Source organism: Macrobrachium rosenbergii, chromosome 41, assembly GCF_040412425.1.
Source record: "Macrobrachium rosenbergii isolate ZJJX-2024 chromosome 41, ASM4041242v1, whole genome shotgun sequence".
NCBI classification, from domain to species: domain Eukaryota; kingdom Metazoa; phylum Arthropoda; class Malacostraca; order Decapoda; family Palaemonidae; genus Macrobrachium; species Macrobrachium rosenbergii.
Window position 1 is genome coordinate 82563891 of NC_089781.1, and position 21748 is coordinate 82585638.

A 21748-nucleotide genomic window follows, 5' to 3' on the forward strand; every position below is an offset into this window, starting at 1 on the left:
GATCCACCACCATTTTCCCTTTTCAATCTTTACTAGCAATACGTAGCGTATTACGCAAAAACTAGAAATCTCTCTCTCTCTCTCTCTCTGTGAAGGCACGTTTCATCTCTATAGTCAAGAGGTCACAGAATAAAAACCTAACCTGGTACAGTGCTTTCAAACTAACGAGAGCATCTGTCACAAAAATGAATTGACTTAACTAATATAGCCCTTCACTACAACCCTGCTCCCACACTCCCCAAAGCTTATATTTATAATATGTCTGCGTAAATTGCATTAACAAAGAAGCAACAACTGATGTCGCTCTTAAGCCTAGACTTCTAGGCCAAGTAATACAAGCAGGGTAAAACTTCACTTTAGTTACGCAGCCCTATTCCCGCCAGTCGTCGACCGGGACTGGTTCCTCATACCTAAATAGACATAACCTTTCCTATAATGCTAGGTCCTGACCTAACCAGATCTTACCTAAATAACCTAACTTAGGGCGACTTGCCCTGACCTGGCCGAAGGCCATAACCTGTCCCGGTCGGCGACTGGCGGGAATCAGGCTGCGCAACTAGATTGAAAGTTTTACATTGTATACAATTAAATTTTCTGTTACATTATCCTATCAACTAGGTTGCTCCAGTAACTTGACGATAGCAGTTGTAATTATTTATTGCTGTTGCGTCATCATGCATACCACATTTATTTATCTACGAAGGCTAGCGTCCATACGTATAACCAGTATTCTCAAAACCGCTGGCAAAGCCATAGCCTCTACAGTCTTGAATTTGGACATAGGCAAACACGTTAATCCTTAATGTAAATGTCATTCATCGACCTACTCAAGCATTTTTCACTTTTTTTCTTTTTCCCATAATGATATACAGTATTTGTTTAGGTCTGCCTTTCAAGTGAATTTCTTCGCTTTCGTAAGTGCATATTAGGCCTATACATAACATTTTTAGATTTGCGGCGCAAGAAAATTTCTTCCCTTTCGTGTTAGCACATAGGCCTAGGCTTATGAATAACAATTGGCATGTTTTCAACAGTATGTTTATGAAAGAGGGACTGTGTTCAAACGATAATGTAAGTCAATGTTTTCAACCATGTCCAAGCATAGACAGGCCTATCATTGGCAAAAGTGGGAATTTGGATAAACATTCTGGCTAAACCTACAGGCAAAAATACAACTTTCACAGTTGTCGTTTACAGAACCTGAACATGCTTCTGGCAAACAGATTAAGCTTGCTTCCCAATGCCTTTAAAATATTTCAAGTTAAGCACTAAAAAGCCAAAAAGGTCTTCGAAAGCTTGGATGAAGCAAACTGTCACAAGAAACGCGTAGAGAGATGATGTTCTAAACACTAGCCTAAAGTAAACAAATGAAACTTACCAAAGGTTTACGAGATCGGTATACTTCCGCGGAATCAGTTGCCTTGCTCTGCTGACATTAATAAATGCTGATCGACAAAAACTAAAAAAAAAAACACTGTAATTTAAAAGTATTCTATGAACGTCTACTGAAATCTGGCCAGAACCGAAAAAGGATCACGCATGTAACAAACAAACATCACTTCTCAGGGAGAATGATCGAGTGAAGAGAAAGTGTTAGTAAATCTAGTATTGCCAGATACCTGAAGAGCGCTCACGCTCAATGACCATTTTTCTCTTTTCTTTGGAAATTTCCACTGACGTGCTCGGACAATGGATAAATTTCTGTATATTTATAATTATTTAAAGCAAATGAATAAATGACATTTCTCGCGACCAAGGAATGGTCCATAATTACCACTTTTGGACACAGCCTTGTAACAAATCATGGTTGATGATGATTGGCTTTTGGCAAAGCTGGAATAGGGATTTAACCTTAACGTGACACATTTCGTAGACTGCAGACGCGTTAGTGTTTTTATTTGTGACAGAGACAGCATAAGGGGTTTCTTGTTCATCTCTTGATTTTAAGGTAACAATTACAGAGGTTCATAGGTAACTTAGGCATTCGTGTGTTATGACTAGGTGAATACTGTTTGTCCAAATATAGAGAAAACTAGTCCCGTGGGTGGAAGATGGCTCAAGATCATTAGCTACGGACTGTCAGTGACTGGGATTGCTTCCAACAAAAGTTCTTGTGGTGAGATTAGCTTTTCCTTTAGTACCACTTAAAGATAACTGTTACCTCATATGTATTTGATAGTGGATCTGCGACTTAAAGTGGAAAATGTTCACTGCCGTAAAATAATGGATTTGAAATTTTTGTGGCTAATACCGTGGAATAGGGCTAGGCTTGTCGTAAGTAGTACCGGGATATTAGACCTATAATAGAAAATCCATTTTTAGGGCTATTTGATAAACCAGTTTCTCGCTAAATGCATGCGATATGTCTGTTTCTTGACAACATATCTTTGTGTTTTTTACATGTTTTAATATAATCGGCAGGGGAAACATCGTTTTTTTTTTTTTGTTAATGCAATCGCTTGGCCTATAACTATATCTGGCTAGTATGGGATACTATACATTTAGGCTATTGATAAATTTATATTGTACATATTAGTCATATATGATAGGTATATATTATATGATAAATCATATGATAAGTTATATGATAAATCATATGAATGATAGTTTTCTCGCTAAATGGATGCAATATATCTCTTTCTTAACTACATATCTTGTGTTTTTTACATGGCTGACTATAATCGGCAGGGCAAACAGATCGGTTATGTTTCTGCAAACGCATCGCCTAGGCTTATATATGACTATTATGAGATGATCTCACTGGGAAATTGGTTTTTTGTCTAGGTTGGATGCAGTGGCGTTCCTGAGGGGGGGCGGGGGGAGGGCTGTTTGAAATCGCCCCCCGGGCCCCAAAGTGATGGAGGCCCCCAAATGCGAAATTTAAGAAATAAAATTTGCGAAATTTGCATTTACAAGGGCCTTTAAAATGATCCTACAATTGCTCATATTCTAAAAATTTTCCCAAGGGGCTTACAGCTGCCCCCCCGAACCCCCCTCTTTGGCTCGCTTCCCTCGCCTCCCACCCCATGAAAAAGGCCCCAAATGGGACTGTGTCCCCCCGGGCCCCGAAATATCTAGGAACGCTCTGGTTGGATGAAAACCAGACTTGAGTGAAATGCGTTAACTGGAATGATAAAATAAAAGAAAACCTTCAAAAACACATACGAGTAGCTGATGAAAAAAAAAGCATGGTTCATGTGTGTAATTAGTAACATTCACAAAAAGATAAGAAGCATAAATATGAAATAATGGCCCTTGTAATTATAGACATACATCCTAACCTAACCATCCCATAACACAAGCTAACTTATGATGCTAGATGGTACCTGGCCTAGGACTAGGCTACAGCCCCAGGACTCCCTAACCCAATCTCTGGGCGTAACCTGGCTGAGAGTTGCTTCTCTGCATTTGGATTATAAAGAACACCCTAACATAAGTTAACCAGGGTGACTACTAGTTTGTCTAAGTGGCTGGTGGGCTTCAAACTTTGGCTGTACTGTATTTATTGCTTACCTTAATTGCTTAAGGAATTTGTGGGTTATTGGGCACATTTTTACCTTGAATCATAATTGAATTCCAGAACTGGAAGTATGATTTTCCTATGTGCTTTGAATGTTTCTGACATTCATTGGTAGCAAATGAGTAGTTTTAGAGAAACTGGACCCTCTCCCCTTATAGTTTTTAATTAGCCTATGGGTACCACAGTGGGAAAATGGCATTTTTAGGTGTGTGAAAGCACTTTATGAGTAAAGTACAATGATATATTTAACATAACATTGCAGCTTCTCCCACTAACGTAACCTAGGTCACCAGGTCCTTTCTTACCTAGCCTATACTACTTAACCTAACTCTACCTACCAAACTCCATGTAAAATCATGTGTTCTCCTTAGGCTAGGAGAGCATTTCCACCCAGCCTACATAACTTTACATAAAATTCTGTGTTCAACCGTGGATAAGAGGGCTTTTGCCCCCCTACCAATCTTTTAAGCTAGGAAACTTAAAATTGAAGCTCCCATATACAGTTGTGTGCGTGTGGTTCTGTGCTAGATCAGTACTGTACCTGAAAAGGGCCTAAAGTCATGGTATGCTCGCATAAGCTTAGAGTTGTCTTTTAGATGTAGGTCTTTTTTTCAGAATTACTTATACAATTAACAGAAACTGGTGTTTATTACGGTGTTTGGAAGAAATGGATGTCACCTGTGTCTCATTTACCGTAAAAATGGGAACTAAACCCCATTCTTTTGAAGATGGTTTAGAGAGGAAGATCACACGTTGAAGGTCATACATGATGCTCTCTGTATATGTACCATACTTTCAAAGCTGATTCTTAGCAGTCAGGATAAAGAAGTACAGTAGTATGATCCACTGTAGAGCACAGTTGATAATACTAAAGCATAAGCATTCTAACACCAGGTTACCTTATATGTACAAAAAGCCTCTCCCTCACAAAGAAATCAATGTTGCAGAGACATTGGGCTGTCTAACAAGAATGACTGTGAAGGAAGGTGACATTGGTATGTTGGCTTTACAGCAGCAAGTAATTCTTGACCACTGATTCTTGGGTGTCTAATCATCTGTGTAAACCAGAAATGGTATCCTTGTTCTCTGAGCAAGGAGACAATTATTTTTTGTTTGCTGCCCTAATGTTGCACTTGCAATAATAATATCTTACTGTATATCATGTTTACAATACACACAGTGTTCAAATGATGATAAAAAGAAAACAATCACAAGAGCTATTGTTATTTTTACATTTTTGTTTTTGTCATTCACAGTGCCGTGGCCTACATTCATTACCTTCTAAGACTGGTGGCTTGAACTTTTGAAATATAGGTTCTTAATTTCCTGTAAATTCGTGTCCATTCAGTGTATACTTATAAGGTATATAATGTAATTTTTACTGTTTATACATTAGTTTAATTTCATTATATATGAGTTTTAATCAATTTTTTTGTAGTATTTTACCTAAAACAAATAAGTATTTGTCTTATACAAAAGTTGAGGTTTTTAGATCATTATGGTCTTGAAAATTTATGGTTATTTTTACTTTTTCAACTTGTCTGTGTAAGTAACACCGTTATGCTTCATGAATGTGAATCTTTATATTTAGAATAATAATTGGGAACTGATAGAATGCTATTTATAAATGATTTCTTAGAGTCATGCTGAATGGTGATTCACGCTGAATTGTAAATGTATAGTGTAGTATGCAACCAAATTTCATTAAGTTATTCTCTCTCTCTCTCTCTCTCTCTCTCTCTCTCTCTCTCTCTCTCTCTCTCTCTCTCTCTCTCACACACATTTAGACCTCTGTGACAGTACCAAGTTTATCACTTTATCTGTTGATCTGCATTGGTTATCATAAGTCAGTTCTCTTTTAGCTAAAGGAAGACAATAATATATTTTCATATATTTTTATTGGGTTTGTGCTTACATTAGAAAGTTAGAAAGTAAAGAGAGGATATTATCTTGAAGAGAGATGGTGATGTGGTTGTAGTGATGTAGTCTTCTTGATGTTGCTATGTACACCAAATTTATGAGGAAAACTGAAACTGAATATGAAATACAGTATTTATTTTCAGATATAAAAGGTGAAAATTTGGCTAAGTCTTCCCATTTCTCGGTTGCTTTTGTGAAATTACCGGGGCACTTAAGGGTACGAGTATAATCACAAATAATATATCCATGTGTAGCAATTCCAGCAAGAATCATGAACAAATTGGTGCTCATGTAAGTAACATTTTATTTATAATAGCATTTAAATTTTTTTTTTTTATTGTGGAGCCATGGTCATGGAGCGTGTTATGTCTGAAACTTTTACCAGCAAGGTATTTCTTGTCACTCCTTACACATTAAAGCAGAGAAACTAAACATAATAAAAACTAAATATTTAATATAAATATTTAGCTTAACCCGGCTGCTTCTTCTGAGTTATTTACGACAGAGTAGTATTAAATTTAATAGTGGTCCCTGTTTAGTTTGGTAAATTTCCATGGTATAACCTGGTGGCATGATTGGTGGGTTGCCTTTCTGCTTTTTGACGAAGTTTGTGGTCTTCAGTTGACCTTTTCCAGACTTCACAATTTATTCAACCTTGCCATACTTTACAATGGAAATTTATTGTGCCGAATAATCTACAAAACTATTACAATAAACACTTGTGCACTGTATGTTAACCTATGTGGAAGTGGGTTTGTACTCCTTGCACAGCTCACAGTAAATAGTATTTAATATTCATTGCATCAGCCCTTCTGTTTCCTACCATTTTTCACTCTTCATGTTTTCGTTTTGCCTTCCTTCGAATTGGTTGTCAATTTTTATCACTATCACCTTTCACGTGATAATCATTTGGGCCATTCTTATGAATATAGAGATTTTATTCAGTAGGCTCTGTAATTAAACAAACATATTCTCATAATTATCACCATCTTCATTGTTGTCACCACCACTGCCACCTTAAATAATTCTGTGATGGAATAGACCTCAGTGAAATTCTGCCGCTTTTGTCTGTCTTATGCTTTATCTTCCACAAATCTCCACACATCTCTAGTATCCATTCATAATCCTCATCCAGTCAGCCAGGGTCTTTTAACTCTTCTAGTGTCTAAATGACCCACCCTAACATTGTCACATTGTTCTTCTCTTTGTGCTGTGAAGGACATATGCAAGCCATCTTCATCTCCCCTTCACCATTACCTATATCATCTACTTCTGTAATTTCCAGTGCATGACATATATTGTATACTATGACAAACCCAAGGACATAATATTTAGAACACTACCGTACCATGAGATAAGGTATTTGTACTGCTCAGTCTTGTACAGCGTTAAGGACATTTTTGTTTAAACCACATTTGGATACTTTTGTAACCTTTTCACTTTATAAAGAGTTTCATAGTTTGAACTTTTTGTATATTTTTGAATCATATTTTACCTTTATAAGTTATTCATCGGTTTATATAAACATGATAAGTTATTCAACGGTTTATATAAACTTGAAATTGAGTAAGTTGAGTTGGGGGATGTTGGGAGACCGCTGTAGGTATTACAGAATTAATCAACATTCTCTTGTAAGACTTAGATTTTATTGAATTCAGTGTAGTGAATATTATTTTAGATTTTTGGCTAGGAGAGAGCATATATTGTTAGTTCCACAAAATAACCTATCACTGGAAAGCCTACACACACTTAATCACTTAATTTCAATACCAAAACTGATGAGTTTTTAGTACATACACTTTTATTGGAGGGTTTGAAGATTACTATATTCAAGGATTTTCCCAATTTTTATATTACAGTCCTTTAGAATATAGTTTCCACATGTAAATATAAAAAGATACAAATTATATTTTTAAGCTATGCCACCAAAATTGTTTGTTATGTATTTTGATGGGTTATGTTGCTCAATGGTACTTTATTTACTGTTCTGCAGCAAATGCAGTACATTAGTAGATATTTTGGCAGTACAGTAGTAGATAGTTTTTGCAAATACTGTATTATATTAACAACAAAAGTACAAAGTACAGTAGACAGTACTGTACTTTAAAAAGGTATTTGTTTCACTGTGTCAGACGCTTGACATTTCTAAGTGCCCATGAGCCCGTTTGCAAGAGATAATTGAAATTTCATTCAGTGATTATCCTTGTCAACCCAGTCTAGGAGATTAGCTACACGTAGCAAGAAATGTTTTAGATTGGGAATATAGTAAGGAATATGGTATTTATCTTATGAGATATGAAGAATTAAAAATTTTAGAAGTGAATGAAGTAAAAATGGTGAAATTAATCAACAAAGGTAATGACTGGTACTATATGATTTTAAATGATACTTATGTAGAAGCAGAAATTAATTTTGTTTTCTTACACCCTCATTGTATCTTGAAAAGTCAATAAATTTCCATGTGAATACCACGTCAGTTAGGCTGATTCATGTTTAATTAGGTTTCTTATGTGATTTTAGAAGTCTGAATCTTGTAGCGTTAACTTGGGCTTTATTCCAATGCTAAAAGCTGACTTACCTAATTGAGGTGCCTAAAGATGGTTCATACAGAATGTGCTAATGCAGTATTACTGTATTTTAGTCCTTGCAACACCAGGGGCAAGAAATCTGTGGATATATAAGAGGTGTTTATAATATATAATGTATACTTAATTGAAAAATGGTTTTGCATGCACTTAGGGGCTAACTGTTTTTGATTGGTCATCTCATCATTGGTACAGTGCAACTGAAAATGGTTTAGCTAAATCTTGTTGAAAGACTTTTGAACCAAACTTGAATTTAGAAATTAGCTGGAATTGTTGCTCTACAGTGGCTGTATAAGCAATTTCAGAATGGGAGCTTATATAATATATATAGTCAGTTTAGCTCCTCTAACACATATGGATTTGTACCAAGCTGATCCTGTGAGTAGTTAGACTGCATGAAACTTTGTAAGTTGAGTTAGTATGTAAAATATTTTTACTAGGTATCTTGGCATTGCTTGTGTTATAATATCTGTAGTTGTTATTCATACACTACTTGCATCATTCTCCTGTTCTACCACTGGTGGAGGATTGTTCTCTTGTCTTGATGATAACAGCAGCCAAGAAAATCAATCTTGCTGGGTGAAATTATTATTGTAAACCTGGTTAACTAGACCATTTGTTGATACTGAATTATTATTTTGAAATAGTTCTTGTTAACATTATTATTCTCAAGTGGTTTAACCAAATCACTGAATAATTGTACTGGCTGTCCCAGGAGCAAAAGCCTGGGCTGGAATAAGGCCTGCTTAATCTGTACCGAACTATGGTAAGTCAGACTGATGTCCTAGTAGTGTGGTGTTGATTCTTGAGGTAGTTGGGCCGATGTTAGAATCTTGGTATGGTTGTCTGTTATTATTACAACTTAGTGTTAACTTGGAAGTTATATAACTGAGTGCTCTATAACACGTTTCTGTTTCTTTTTTTGTAAGTGAGACAGATGGGTAATAATGAGAGGAAGCTGTGGGATTTGTGAAGGATCATTTTCAAGCGGAATTCATTTTCCATCATTCATAATCTTAATATCTGTAGGGTAATACAGTACTATATACCACTATCAGTTTTTAGCCTGGATTCTTTCAGCTAGTATTTCTGCTTATGTGGATGTTTTGGAGCCCAGTCCACCTTATTGTGGTGCTACACAGTCACAGTGCCCTGATCTGAAATCTTTCTTTGTGTTGAATGTTAATCTTCTTGCAAGGGTTAACCTATGCCAATGCATTTGAGTTTAGGAGAGGTTGCTGTGTTACCACGAAACACCATGTTAGGAAACAGCTTACTTAATGTTGTTAGCTATTAAAGATCTAATTCACATATGAATTTTACTTAATTTAAATGATAACATTTTCTTCCCGTTATCAATATTTAATTTTAAATTTTAGTTTGCTCTTTTTTTTTCCTTGTGAGAAATCTTGTCTTTGAAAGTTTTTTAGTCAATTAAATGGTTATCGGGCAGTGTTAGTACTCTTATTTTAAACTGCAGTTGGTTACCTGGTCTTGCAGAAATGCTACCTATTACCCATTACACAGTGCTGCTGTAGTGTTAATCACAGTGTTTACAATCTAAATAGGATCCTTACTTTCTCTAATAACCCTGCGGGAGAACCCCGCGGGGGAGAAGGAAAGGTTTCTTAATAAGGAATTCTGCTAACCAACACTAGATAATGTGTAGGTTTCCACCAAATATTTAGTTTTGAAGTCTGTAACACCACAGAATGTTAACGTCGATCATCAAGAGATTGAATTTGTTATGGGAACTTTTTCATGAGGATAAACATTCATTATTCTGTAGCACTAGGATGAATGGTTCCAAAATGTTGTACTGTTCATGATGTCCTAGTAGTGTGGAGTTGATTCTTGAGGTAGTTGGGCCGATGTTAGAATCTTGGTATGGTTGTCTGTTATTATTACAACTTAGTGTTAACTTGGAGGTTATATAACTGAGTGCTCTATAACACGTTTCTGTTTCTTTTTTTGTAAGTGAGACTGATGGGTAATAATGAGAGGAAGCTGTGGGATTTGTGAAGGATCATTTTCAAGCGGAATTCATAATGTTGTCCATGCTATGTCAGTCATTTTTTGCTATCTGGCTTGACTTTGTCGTCCTTGCCCACTATCACTATCAACTGGGATTATATCAGTAATATCATGCCAAGTTTTCATTCTAAAAGAACAGTAAATATGAGTTGTAATGCAGGTGTATAAGTGATTCTATCAGGTGACAATCAATCGTGGAGAGAAATTAGTTGTAGTTTCATTCATCTTTGTACTGTATAGTGTTTACCTTAGTTTGGACATTTTCTGGACTCTTGGATCATCTGTACAGTATGTTCGTGCATCATTCATCTGTCAGTTGAGCTGACACTTTGAACGGAATTCATGGCTGTATTTAATGTTATATATTTGTTTACTTACATATGAAGCAAGGACTAATGGCGTGAAAATGTCGGCAGAGTTTCACAGACCATATGAAATGGAAAAACAGCTAAAAGAGAAGAATAGTAGGTTAGATGAAAAATAAGCAATATACTTGGAGTATTTACTCATAATTATCAGGTAGAAATTTGTTAAATAGATCAATATTTTCTTAAAATTAAAGTCCTTGCGCTCATAATACTAACAGGAAGACCTACAGTTCAACCGTGAAAGTAAATAAATATTATTCTGATACCTGGCATCGTGCCATCATGGCAGTTCCCAAAGAATTTGGAACTTTATTTAAAGGAAGTTTAAGAGAGGATTTCAGACTTTTTTTCTTCTTGTGCTGAACATGTGCACGAGTGTCTTGCGAGACACCGTAGACCCATGGTTCTCAATCATTTTTGGCCCATGCACCCTTTCACCACATACCAGAATGTCATCCCGCCCCTTTTCTAAAATTGTCTGCCTCAAAAGGTGCATTCCAAATAATATGAAACAAAATACTAACACAAACACACAAGCTAGCGGATGGAAAGCCCAGCGTAACCTCTTAGTAGTGCGGACTGATGCGCATTGCGTTTTGTGTGGTCCTAAAGCCAGTTTGAGCCTACCAATCTGTGGTCACAATTCCGCCCCTTGAAACTCTGAAATTCCCCCCCCTGGTTGAGAACCACTGCCGTAGACTGTATTACAGGTTTTTTGCAGGGTCCCATCACCTATCAGGCATACTTCTTTGATTCTGCCTGTTTACTCTTCGTCTGTTTCCCTGTGGTTTCTTTGCTTCTGGCTGTCCAACTTCTTTAACCTCCACGTTGCTGCAGTCTTTGATTTTTTTTAATCTGGTGAGGAATCTTTCCCGTCAGCTTAATGAGGCAGCAGAGAAATATGGCTCGTTTATCTTGTTCATTTCAAATAACAGTAAATATTAATTTTAATATCGTTTTCTTCCATTTCATAATTATCTTTTCATTCTGACAGTGTACGGAGAATGGTGCTTTACATGACTGAAATATTCTAGTTGTTTTTCCATCATTTGTTTATTCTCACTCTAATTCATCCCCACAACCGCTGATTCCTCTTCGTTCAGCCAAACTTTTTCTGCCTCATCTCGTATGATGCTATCTTCCTTTCCCATTTAACAATTCCGTTTCTTCCGTTCTAAAGAAATTCGGTTATTTTCTTTCGCCCGAGTTTTATTTAGTCCATATCCTGCCACACATTCATTCCTCTCCGAAAGCAACTTTTGACAGCGGGCCGTTGATGCCGGAGCAGCGGGGAATGATGGCAAATTACCGGGCGAAAGAAATTGATTGTCGAGGCCAAAACGGTAAAAGTGGTGGTAATAATCACTAATTGAGACACGCCTCTCGTTTTCAAAACTCTGTATTGAGCCAGTTATTAGATGAAAAGCTAATGCCTCCTAACCAGAAAGCATTTTATATTCGCGGCCAGCGCGACGCCAATATTATTTTCTATTTGCGGTTTTGGGGGGGGGGAACGAAAAAGAGAATAGAAAATGAATGTATCCGTATCAGTTGAGATTTTACTCAATGGGACATTGTGTTGAAATGCCGGGATTATCACAGTCAATGAAACATTTAATTTTGGGCCGCTGTAAGGGCTCAGTATTTTCATCACTCGATTTTTGGCTCTCGTTAATCTAAGATTTTAGAGAGTTCTCTGTTTTATTATTATTATTATTATTATTATTATTATTATTATTATTATTATTATTATTATTATTATTATTATTATTATTGCTTATTTATTTTTGATTGATTGATTTATTTATATATGTATTTATTTATTTAATTTATTTACACCAGAACTTGTCAGCTCGCCGTATTTTGGATAGCATGGAAATAGTTGTTTAACTGCAGAAAAATGTAATATAGAGAGAGAGATGGAATGTCGCGAAATAACAGTTGTCCAGATCCATTTGTTGTTGTTTTTGCTCATGAATAAAGGCAGTGTATAGTCATATGCACATTCTTTAGTGTGTATAACTCGAAATTTGTATGTTTAGTTTACTATTCATGTCATTGCCATACTTACGGAACTCAACTTTTTTGATACACATACTTGAAGCATACATAAAATATGTTTTCTTTGGAAAATTTAATTCACATATTTACCTTTCGTAGTGTTTTCTGCCTGCTATAGAACCTTTCACCACATTTACCCATTGGAATTAATTATTTTCATTACCTGTCTAGTTAACTAACACAGTGTTGTTTGGAAACATATGTTCTTGACTGAGTCAATGAATATAAATTTCAGTGTTAAATTAAGGAAAATATTAATAAATCTTGAAGAGGATCTCCATTTTGTACAAAGGGAAGTATTAAGAATAAGTGTTAGCAGTTCTGTCATAATGTGGTATAATGAAAGTTTTTTTTTTTTTTGTGTTATATAAATGTTGTTGTTAGCTTGTATTTCAATGCTGGGATGTAATGGTGCTTGAGAATGTTAAGGATGTTCCAGTACCGCATTAACCAGTGTGCATTCAAGGAAGGTCAGTTTGTCAATTGTATGGGGACTGTCGGATGTACTTCTTGGGCAGGTGATTTTTTTAACTTTTTTGTAAAGCTTTTTTAAATCTTATATTGGAAATACCGTAGTAGCATAAAATTGGGCATGAATTTTATTATTATTATTATTATTATTATTATTATTATTATTATTATTATTATTATTATTATTATTATTATTATTAAAAGCTGTTTTAAGTTCATTCAGTGCATTAGGATGTGATATGTTTAGTAATATGTTGAATTTGCTATTTTGCTTCAAATTGAATTCAGTAATTATGCGGCTCTTGATTCTCCTAAATTTTTGTAAGAAGTCACTCTGATCCATTTTCTTTTTTTAATGATAATTTTTTAAAGATTGTTTAGTATGATCACCACGGCCTGCTTTCGTATGCATGGCAGCAGCGATCCAGTGAAATCTTCGGTTAGGAAAAAAGGGAAATTATTGATACGCAAGACATCTTCACTCCTTGTAAGGCGAAGAAGGAAGCCATCTCCCCTTCCTTCTTTCATAAGACATTTAGTTGTCCCTTTTTTATAGTTTTATGTCTGATGGGGACCTGCAGAGGGGGAGCTTTGTGGAAGGAGAAAATCTGCTTTTTGCTCCGCCGTGTTGTTAATTCAAAAATCGCAAAGGGGTAAAAGTGGAGGGGTATTACAAGGTAAAAGGACCGAAGAACGCGTTGTAGGTGTTTTGTTTATGTCGGAGAAGTCTTCGTGTCAGTTTGTCTTTTTAAGGTTGTCGCGGGGAGGTGGCGAGACTTCGTCTTGGGGAATATTGGTACAATTTTTTTTTTCCGTCTTCTGAAGAAAAATTGAGGAGTCGGTGTTGTCTGGTATAGATAGCTAAGGTATCGTTTTCTATGGAATGAAAATGGGTATTAAAATAATTAATTCTTAGTTTTATTGAGAAAATTGGTTCCTTCTGTAAAGCCATAAATTTTATCAAAGAGTTTTCTCATGTTTTGGCGAAAGAATTTCTTGTTTATGTGGCAATACGAAATTATTTGCATTTAATGTTATCTGAGTAATAGTATCTTCCTATTATGGTAGAATTTAAAATGGTCTGTCTGTCTTATAACTTCCTTCTCTTGCCCACTTTATATGGTGCATATATATTTTTTTATTATATGCTAACATATTTTACTGAAGTATCCAATTTAATCGGACCTGTCAACGAAAAAAAAGGGGAGGAGGAGAGGAAAGGCAGCACAGTAGTTTTGACTTCCCTGTCGATTCGAACCTCCGTCACCTTGTCCAGGTTAATAAGTGAACCAACCTGACCATCATTTCCGTGCGGCCAGATAAAACCCAAATATGGTGTGAACTTAGGAAGAAGAAGAGTCCCTTTGTCAGCGGGGGAAGCGAAAATATTTATTTATGACGACCCCTTTCTCTGGCAGGGCGGCTTTTAGACCAAGAGTTTTTGAGAAAGCATATGCAGCAGTTGTTGAGTGGGAAAAAGAATCTCTTGTCCCCCCTGTATCATAAACTGTCCTTATGTTCTTTTCTCGACGAGGATTTGTAAAGGTGTTGAGAGTGCAGCAGGAGCCTCTTTTTTTTTTTTTTTTTTTTTATTTTATGCAGTGAATTTTATCACCCTCTGGAAGGAGGTTTTTTCCTTGTTCTGCTGGTGAACTTGTTTGTACATTTCATGTCTAGTAGTGGGCGAGATCTCTAGCTCTACAAGACACGAGCCTTCAATGTTTACTGTTACTTGAACTGGATTTGTCATTGCCAGGAGGGGCGAAGCACTTTTTGGGGGGAGTGGAACGAGGAAAAGAATGTTCATCATAAACCCCAAGGAAAGAAATGGTAGGACCATCGAATACTGGTTTAGCAGTGCCTGGGCTTTTAGCAAGATTTTTAAGATTCACTTCCCTGTTCCTGCAAAACATTTTGAGTTGTTATGGATAACAGGAAGGAAAAATGTGTCCTCCTACAGAAATACCGTGTAAGGACAGAGTTTGCAAGTAATGATCATACATGTGCATACAAGTACGCACACATACTATGTATATGTATATATATATATATATATATATATATATATATATATATATATATATATATATATATATATATATATATATATATATATATATATATATATATATATATATATATAATATACATACATAATATATATATGTATACATATATATGTATATAAATATATATATATATAAAGCCTATATATTTATACGTATATATATATGTATATATATATACACAAAATTATTTAATCTATTTTGGTTCCGTGCCTGATGCCTTTTTCCGTTGGGGCTTTATTGATGCTGTCTGGCATATGTTACAGCTAACATTAAACACCTTTGTCGGGATTGAGGGTACTATTGCCTATCTTTTTGTATTTTTCGTCGGGAAAATTAAATTCATATATATAAATAGTATGTGGAGCGGTAACTTCATCCTGTAACTGCTGAATCAGAGACGCACACCCATGAAGAGCTAATTACTACATTTGCTGGGTTATACCCCTACACAAAGTCTCATTAGCAGCACCTTAACATTCTCAAACATATAATACCATTTACCTTCATCTTGGCCCCTTTCGTTTTTGTGTGTTTATCACAACATCCGGCTTACCCTTTGAACACAATTACTATCATCCATTTCTTCCCTTCGGTTCCTCATCTATGCTTATTCAGTATCAAAGGACTTAGTATCTTACACTAGCCCTGTTTGTTTACAGCTGTCGAATAAAGTACGGGCCTACAGGTCTTACAGTATACTTTCGTCCACAGCTTGTCAGACACCTAGCGCACGTGTGCACTTATATCGTCTTGAACTATTGATGTTTGACCGTATGGTATTTTGTTTCATAGTATCTTTGATATTAGTGTGTGAACACGTCTTTCCAAGTGGTAACCCTTAATATCTCATGGTTCAGAAATGAATGAATGCACATTTGCTTCTAGGTAGTTCTTTTAACTTTGTTATCTTGAACTTAGTAATGCATCCTTCCCAAGATTTTGTCCTGTGCCTTACTTGTTAACTTATTGATCTTGCGCTTACTTATGTATCCTAGAGATATTGTCGTAGCAGGAATTTTTTTGTGATTGCAGAAATAACGATGCAAAGAGACTGTCAAGTCGACCTTGTTTTACAGTTTTCCAAAAATTCTTTCCAAACCATTTCCTTTGAGAAACGACGTGTCTTCAAACTAAGACATTTCATTTGACCTCTGTTGACCTTGGCCATCAGCAAGGTTGCTATATATATAAAACCGGTAGGGGATTGGGAAGTGTCAGTAAAACATCTTTTCTGTTTGTACCACTAACTCGGGAATACTTTATTATTTCGTTTACAAACTTTCACTCACCCCAGTTTTTTTTTTTTTTTTTTTTTTTGGTTACACGATGGGACGCCTTACTAGTAAAGAATTTTCATTTTCGACAACTCTTTCTTGCAAGAACACAGGGAGTGGTTCAGAGGGCCCCTTTGGTTTAACCGGTTTGTCCTTCTGAAAGTAGATGAACGCATAGTTGTGATTAGAATATAATGTAATCTGATGTTTATTACAGGATAAAATTTTGAGGTTTTTGTTTCCAGTAACCGAACTGTTTAATTAGACTTGAGTATATTTAATGGCCATACCAGATGCTTGATACCAAAGTTCTGACTATGTCGTTTAGTAATATATATATATATATATATATATATATATATATATATATATATATATATATATATATATATATATATATATATATATATATATATATATATATATATATATATATATATATATATATATATATATATATATATTTACATGTGTGTATATATATATATAATTTGTAATATACAAATTATATAATATATATACACATGTATATGTGTATGTATTTGTACTTTTTGTTTATCTATAACTATGCACATGTGTATTTTCCGTTTGATTTGTACCTAGAATTTACGTGCCTGTATTAGTTCCATTTCATTGTTATGTGTGGAGTGCGTCATCTGTCCATTTTCTTTTGTCTTGCAGCTTGTGAAATTTGATTGTTAATATTATTTGGTTCTGAAACACATCCTCCTTTTGTTTACCCTTTGGAGGTCTGTTCATTTTGAAAGATATATAGATTACCTTTAAATAAACCCCTTCTCTGTATTATTCGGCTGGGAATTTAAAGGGGCTGTAGATGTATAACACTCGAATAAAGCCTCTGGTGTTAAATTTCAGTTGATAACTCAATCATCGATGATAAATTCACGATGAGGGAGGAAGCCTATATAACCAAAGATAAGCCTAATGAATTTTGTGGCCATTTGGCCAAGCAGGTTGCTGACCCCATCAATAGTTGACTACGACAAGTAGTTGACAAGGGGAGTCGAGGGCCCCAGAGCCCCAAGGCGGTTCCCAAGGGCTTGTAGACAACCAAGTGACCAGTCCACCGTGGGTGTTGTGTCAGCCTTCAAACTCACTGGCTGCATTCGCTAAGATATTTGGATTTCGGTCTGGGGGAAAAAATAAAGAATTTAATGATGGTGTTTACGTTGCTGTGACGGAAAAGGCCGTAATTGATTCGTCTTTCTTGAGGACTAGTGTTTCGTGATGTCGAAAAATTGCAAAGTAACTCGTTGCTATGTTTGTGGCTTTGTGCAACGCTGGAAGGTTTATCATAGGGAGGAAATTATTGGCCAAATAGGGCGTCGTTAATAATTTTGCAGTTCCCACTACTGCTTAGTATTAAGTAATGTGGTGATAGTATCTCGCTAGCACAGCTGGCATACATGTTATTTTAATATCTTTGTACATATAGCGTACATTAGTTATTATTACCTGTTGAACATGGAAGATGGATTTAACTGATTGATGCACATTGGCTGTAAAACCTTTCTGTCAAACGTTTGCGTTCAGCTGTGAACATCCTTTTGTAGGGGGAAGGTGATGCGTTAAAGGAATGTATGTAAGAGTAGTAGGGTTTTAAGGTACAGTAGATTACTAACAAGTTTTATGACGTTACCTTTGTTCAATCTGAAGGAAAGACAGGCACAGAAAATAAACTTGAATTTGTACGAAGTATTGAAAAAAATATATATATATATATATATATATATATATATATATATATATATATATATATTTTTATATTTATACCATATGTATATGTATATATATACACACACGTATACGTGTATAGATGCTTGCAGTGCACACACACACACACACACACACACACACATATATATATATATATATATATATATATATATATATATATATATATATATATATATATATATATATATATACATACATACAAAGCAATATGCACATTACGTACTTAATATAAGGGCATACTTGAAACTTGCGTGCAAAGTTTCAGTTGCTATTTTTCAACATTTTTTGAAAATAATATACTTTTTGTAAAAAGGCCGCATCTAAAGAAACTCCTACGCATATGAACAACAGGAAAATCTTGTTTTATGTAACCACATAATTATACTGTATCTCATTTTGTAACTGAACATATTCAAATAAAAATCCAGCTGTATTTTAACTTTAAGGCTGTAGTGGTTGATAAATTATTACGTTTAGAGTACAAATTTCACGTAGTATGCAATTTACAGTTTTCTCTGTTTGAAATATTAAGGACGTGTGTGTGCGTGTGTGTGTGTGTGTGTGTGAAATTTGAGTAAATATAAGTAGAGAAAGATCATTATGGGAAATGGAAACCAGGAAGGTGGAGCAATGAATGTTTGTGTAAATGGTGGAAAAAGGAAATTAATAGATTCGTATAAGCATTCTGGGAGTCAGCCTGATGATGATAAGATGAGGAAAAGAGGCGAATTACAGAATAAGTGAAATAAGGAAGGTAGCAGAAAATGTACAGAAGATTTGAGGGAAGCTTGGAGTGTCTTTGGAAGCCGTGATTGGAGTGTATGGGGGGATTGTTGAGTTCTGTAATTTATGGAATGAAGTTTGAGTATCGAATGCTAATGAAAGAGATGGAAGCTTTAGAAATGAATTGTTTCTCCCCGTAAGGGGGTAGTGCCATCAGTGCAACTCCCGCGGTGCACTGTGGGCATTATTTAAGGTTCCTTGCAGCGCCCCTTCGGCCCCTAGCCGCAACACCTTTCGTTCCATTTGCTATACCTCCGTTGATATCCCCTTTCTTCCATCTTACTTTCCACCCTCTCCTAACAAATTTTTCATAGTGCAACTGCGAGGTTTTTCTCCTGTTAAACCTTTAAAACCTCCTTTACTCTCAATTTTCCTTCCAGCGCTGAATGACCTCATAGACCTCAGCACTTGGCATCAGGCCTAAATCTCATATATTCCAATCTAATGAATTGTTTGTAATATATAGCACAAGAAAATTGGCAGGCAGAGAAAAGAGGGCAAATACAGAAGTTGCAATAAGGTTAGCATAGGTGATAGGGTGGGTCATTTTGGAGATGGTTCGGTCATTGGAAAAATGGAAGACGCATGTTGAATTCGGAAGCATTGGTGGGGAGAGGAGAAAAAAAAAGTATACCTTAGTTCAACCAGACCACTGAGCTGATTAACAGCTCTCCTAGGGCTGTCCCGAAGGATTAGACTTATTTTACGTGGCTAAGAACCAATTGGTTGTCTAGCAACAGGACCTACAGTTTGTTGTGGAATCCAAACCACATTATACCGAGAAATGAATTTCTACCACCAGAAATAAATTCCTCTGATTCTTCATTGGCCGGCCGAAGACTTGAACTCGGGCCCAGCAGAGTGCTAGCCGAGAACTCTACCGACACGTCCAACGAGGAACTAGGAGGAGGCGAGGAAAACTTAGAAAGGGCTTAGGCGGTGTGGAAGAAGTATGGGAAAGTTAGCTAAGCATCCAGGAAGTGAGATTGTCTGCAAGACATAGGTGAATTACGTAACATGTGTACAGGGGTTCGACGTTCTACTGATGAGCCGTCTGTGAAGGTGTCTGAGGCGCTAATGTTAGGGCAGTTTTTAAACACAGTGGGTTCTACCAAGACCATCTAGAGTCTCTCTCTAGACGGCCTTGGTTCTACCCACTGTGCAGCAGTTAAAGTATGAATGCGACAGTGACCACTGTTTTCTTTCAGGAGTCGACCGTATTTGGGGAGTGTAAAAAATAATATATGATTTTATAAAATCATTCATTTATTCCTATCTAAGTGATGACAAGGTTAATGAAGGTTTTAGGAAATGATTGAAAGCTTTGTAGTCCAAGTAGACATGGGAAATCCGCAAAACAAAGTTAATGTGATGGAAAAACGAATAGAATACAGCTCAGTTTTCATTAATAAGAGGTTGAAATCTTCCTGACTTTGTTGAATATATCCGAGAACGATCACTGAAAATTAACGCTAAGTTGGTGCATGTTTTGGCACTAAGAAAACTGAATAAAAATTGTTTATAGCGTTATGAGGAAAACCCTCAATACGTAAAATGATAAGGTTTCTTCTTTTGTGAAACCTCTTGGTAATATATTCTTTTCTCATATGGAATAATTTTCCTTTCTGTGAAATTGGTGTTTACCAATAGCAAATAATAATTGAATCGTAAAGACTTGAGAAAAATAATAGATGCCCTTTGTAATGCATTAAAACTGATTGAGCACTTGATGACTTTCATGGAGTGGAAATGCTAAAGTTATTTGATAATTTTCTGACCATAAGATACTGTATTAGGATTTATCGAAAAGTTAGGCAAGAAGTGCCTTTAGGATTCTTTCAGTTCTTGGAAATATATGAGAATTTGCACAAGAACTGATGCATTAATTTTCCTAGTAACAGTGGTTATCATTTCACAAAAACAAATTCAAGGCAATAGGTTAGGAAAAATCGTTTACAGGAAATTAGAAATTGTGACTTCTGGGTATTTCTTCGGGAAAGTTACCCGATATATAAATGTCCCTTGAGGTGGATTTACAATATGTATCGGTAGATAAAGAGTTATTGTCCTTCTGTGGGGTATTTCCCTTCCGTGCATTCCATCGAGGTGATATATCTATGTGTTTTATATTTCTGTTATTCATGAATAACCATTGTTTGTTTCCACTTATGGCTTTTTTGTTTTTGTTTTTCATTAAACCTACTTTTTCATTAACTTTTTTGTTTTTATTTGAGGTTTCCCATTAAACCAATACTTTTTTTTCCCCAAAAAAAGTCTCTGAGCTTGCCATTTTCATAATAGCATTAATCTATTGTTTTTATGCTAGCAAAATTGCACAAAACAGTCGCTGTCAGGTTTTCCTGTGATGTAAAATCACACCTCTTAAATCACCTGTCTCATCTCCTGTAATAGTAAATCCAGCGTCACACTTGACGGCTTATTACCTTCCCCGCCCTTTCATCAGTCCCGGGGGACCACAGAGGGGATAACTGCGACTCCCTGCAGCGCCGCCGTCCGCCTCCCCTTCCTTCCAAGTCACCCTTTTCTCCGGCGTAGAGTTTTGACGATTTGGATTATGGATAAGCGTCTCTTAGCAAACCTCTCGGGGACTGTCAATACTACCCCATTCCTTCCTTCCTACTTTAATTTCTAATGGCCCCCCTTTCGTCGCCCTCAAAAGGGGTTCAAGAAGTGGACGATTTCTCTCTCGCTCCCTTTTTTTTTTTTTTTTTTTTTGTCTCTTTGTACATTACATACCGTCCCCTTCGTCCGTTGTCTCCAGAGGGATTTGGAAATGCTAGTTGAGACATTGCTGCACTGGCGGCGGTTGTCCACCGTCTAAACATTTTGTCATTAACACAGTGTGTGTGTGTGTGTGTGTGTGTGCGCGCGCGCGCTGCCTTGC

General features: G+C 36.0%; 2 long non-coding RNA genes across 4 annotated transcripts in view; one reads left to right on the forward strand and one right to left on the reverse strand.

The window, feature by feature from the left end:
* Window positions 1–1585, reverse strand: part of LOC136826935 (uncharacterized) — a 334539-nt gene extending 332954 nt beyond the window's left edge. For all 3 annotated transcript variants that reach the window (XR_010849758.1, XR_010849760.1, XR_010849759.1), the window contains exon 1: window positions 1379–1585. This is a non-coding gene — a long non-coding RNA (uncharacterized lncRNA). The remainder of the gene's footprint in view (window positions 1–1378) is intronic.
* Window positions 1586–1841: 256 nt separating this feature from the next.
* The window catches only part of LOC136826937 (uncharacterized), a 70619-nt gene continuing 50712 nt past the window's right edge, over window positions 1842–21748 (forward strand). The window contains exons 1-2 of the long non-coding RNA XR_010849762.1: window positions 1842–1948; window positions 5584–5731. This is a non-coding gene — a long non-coding RNA (uncharacterized lncRNA). The remainder of the gene's footprint in view (window positions 1949–5583; window positions 5732–21748) is intronic.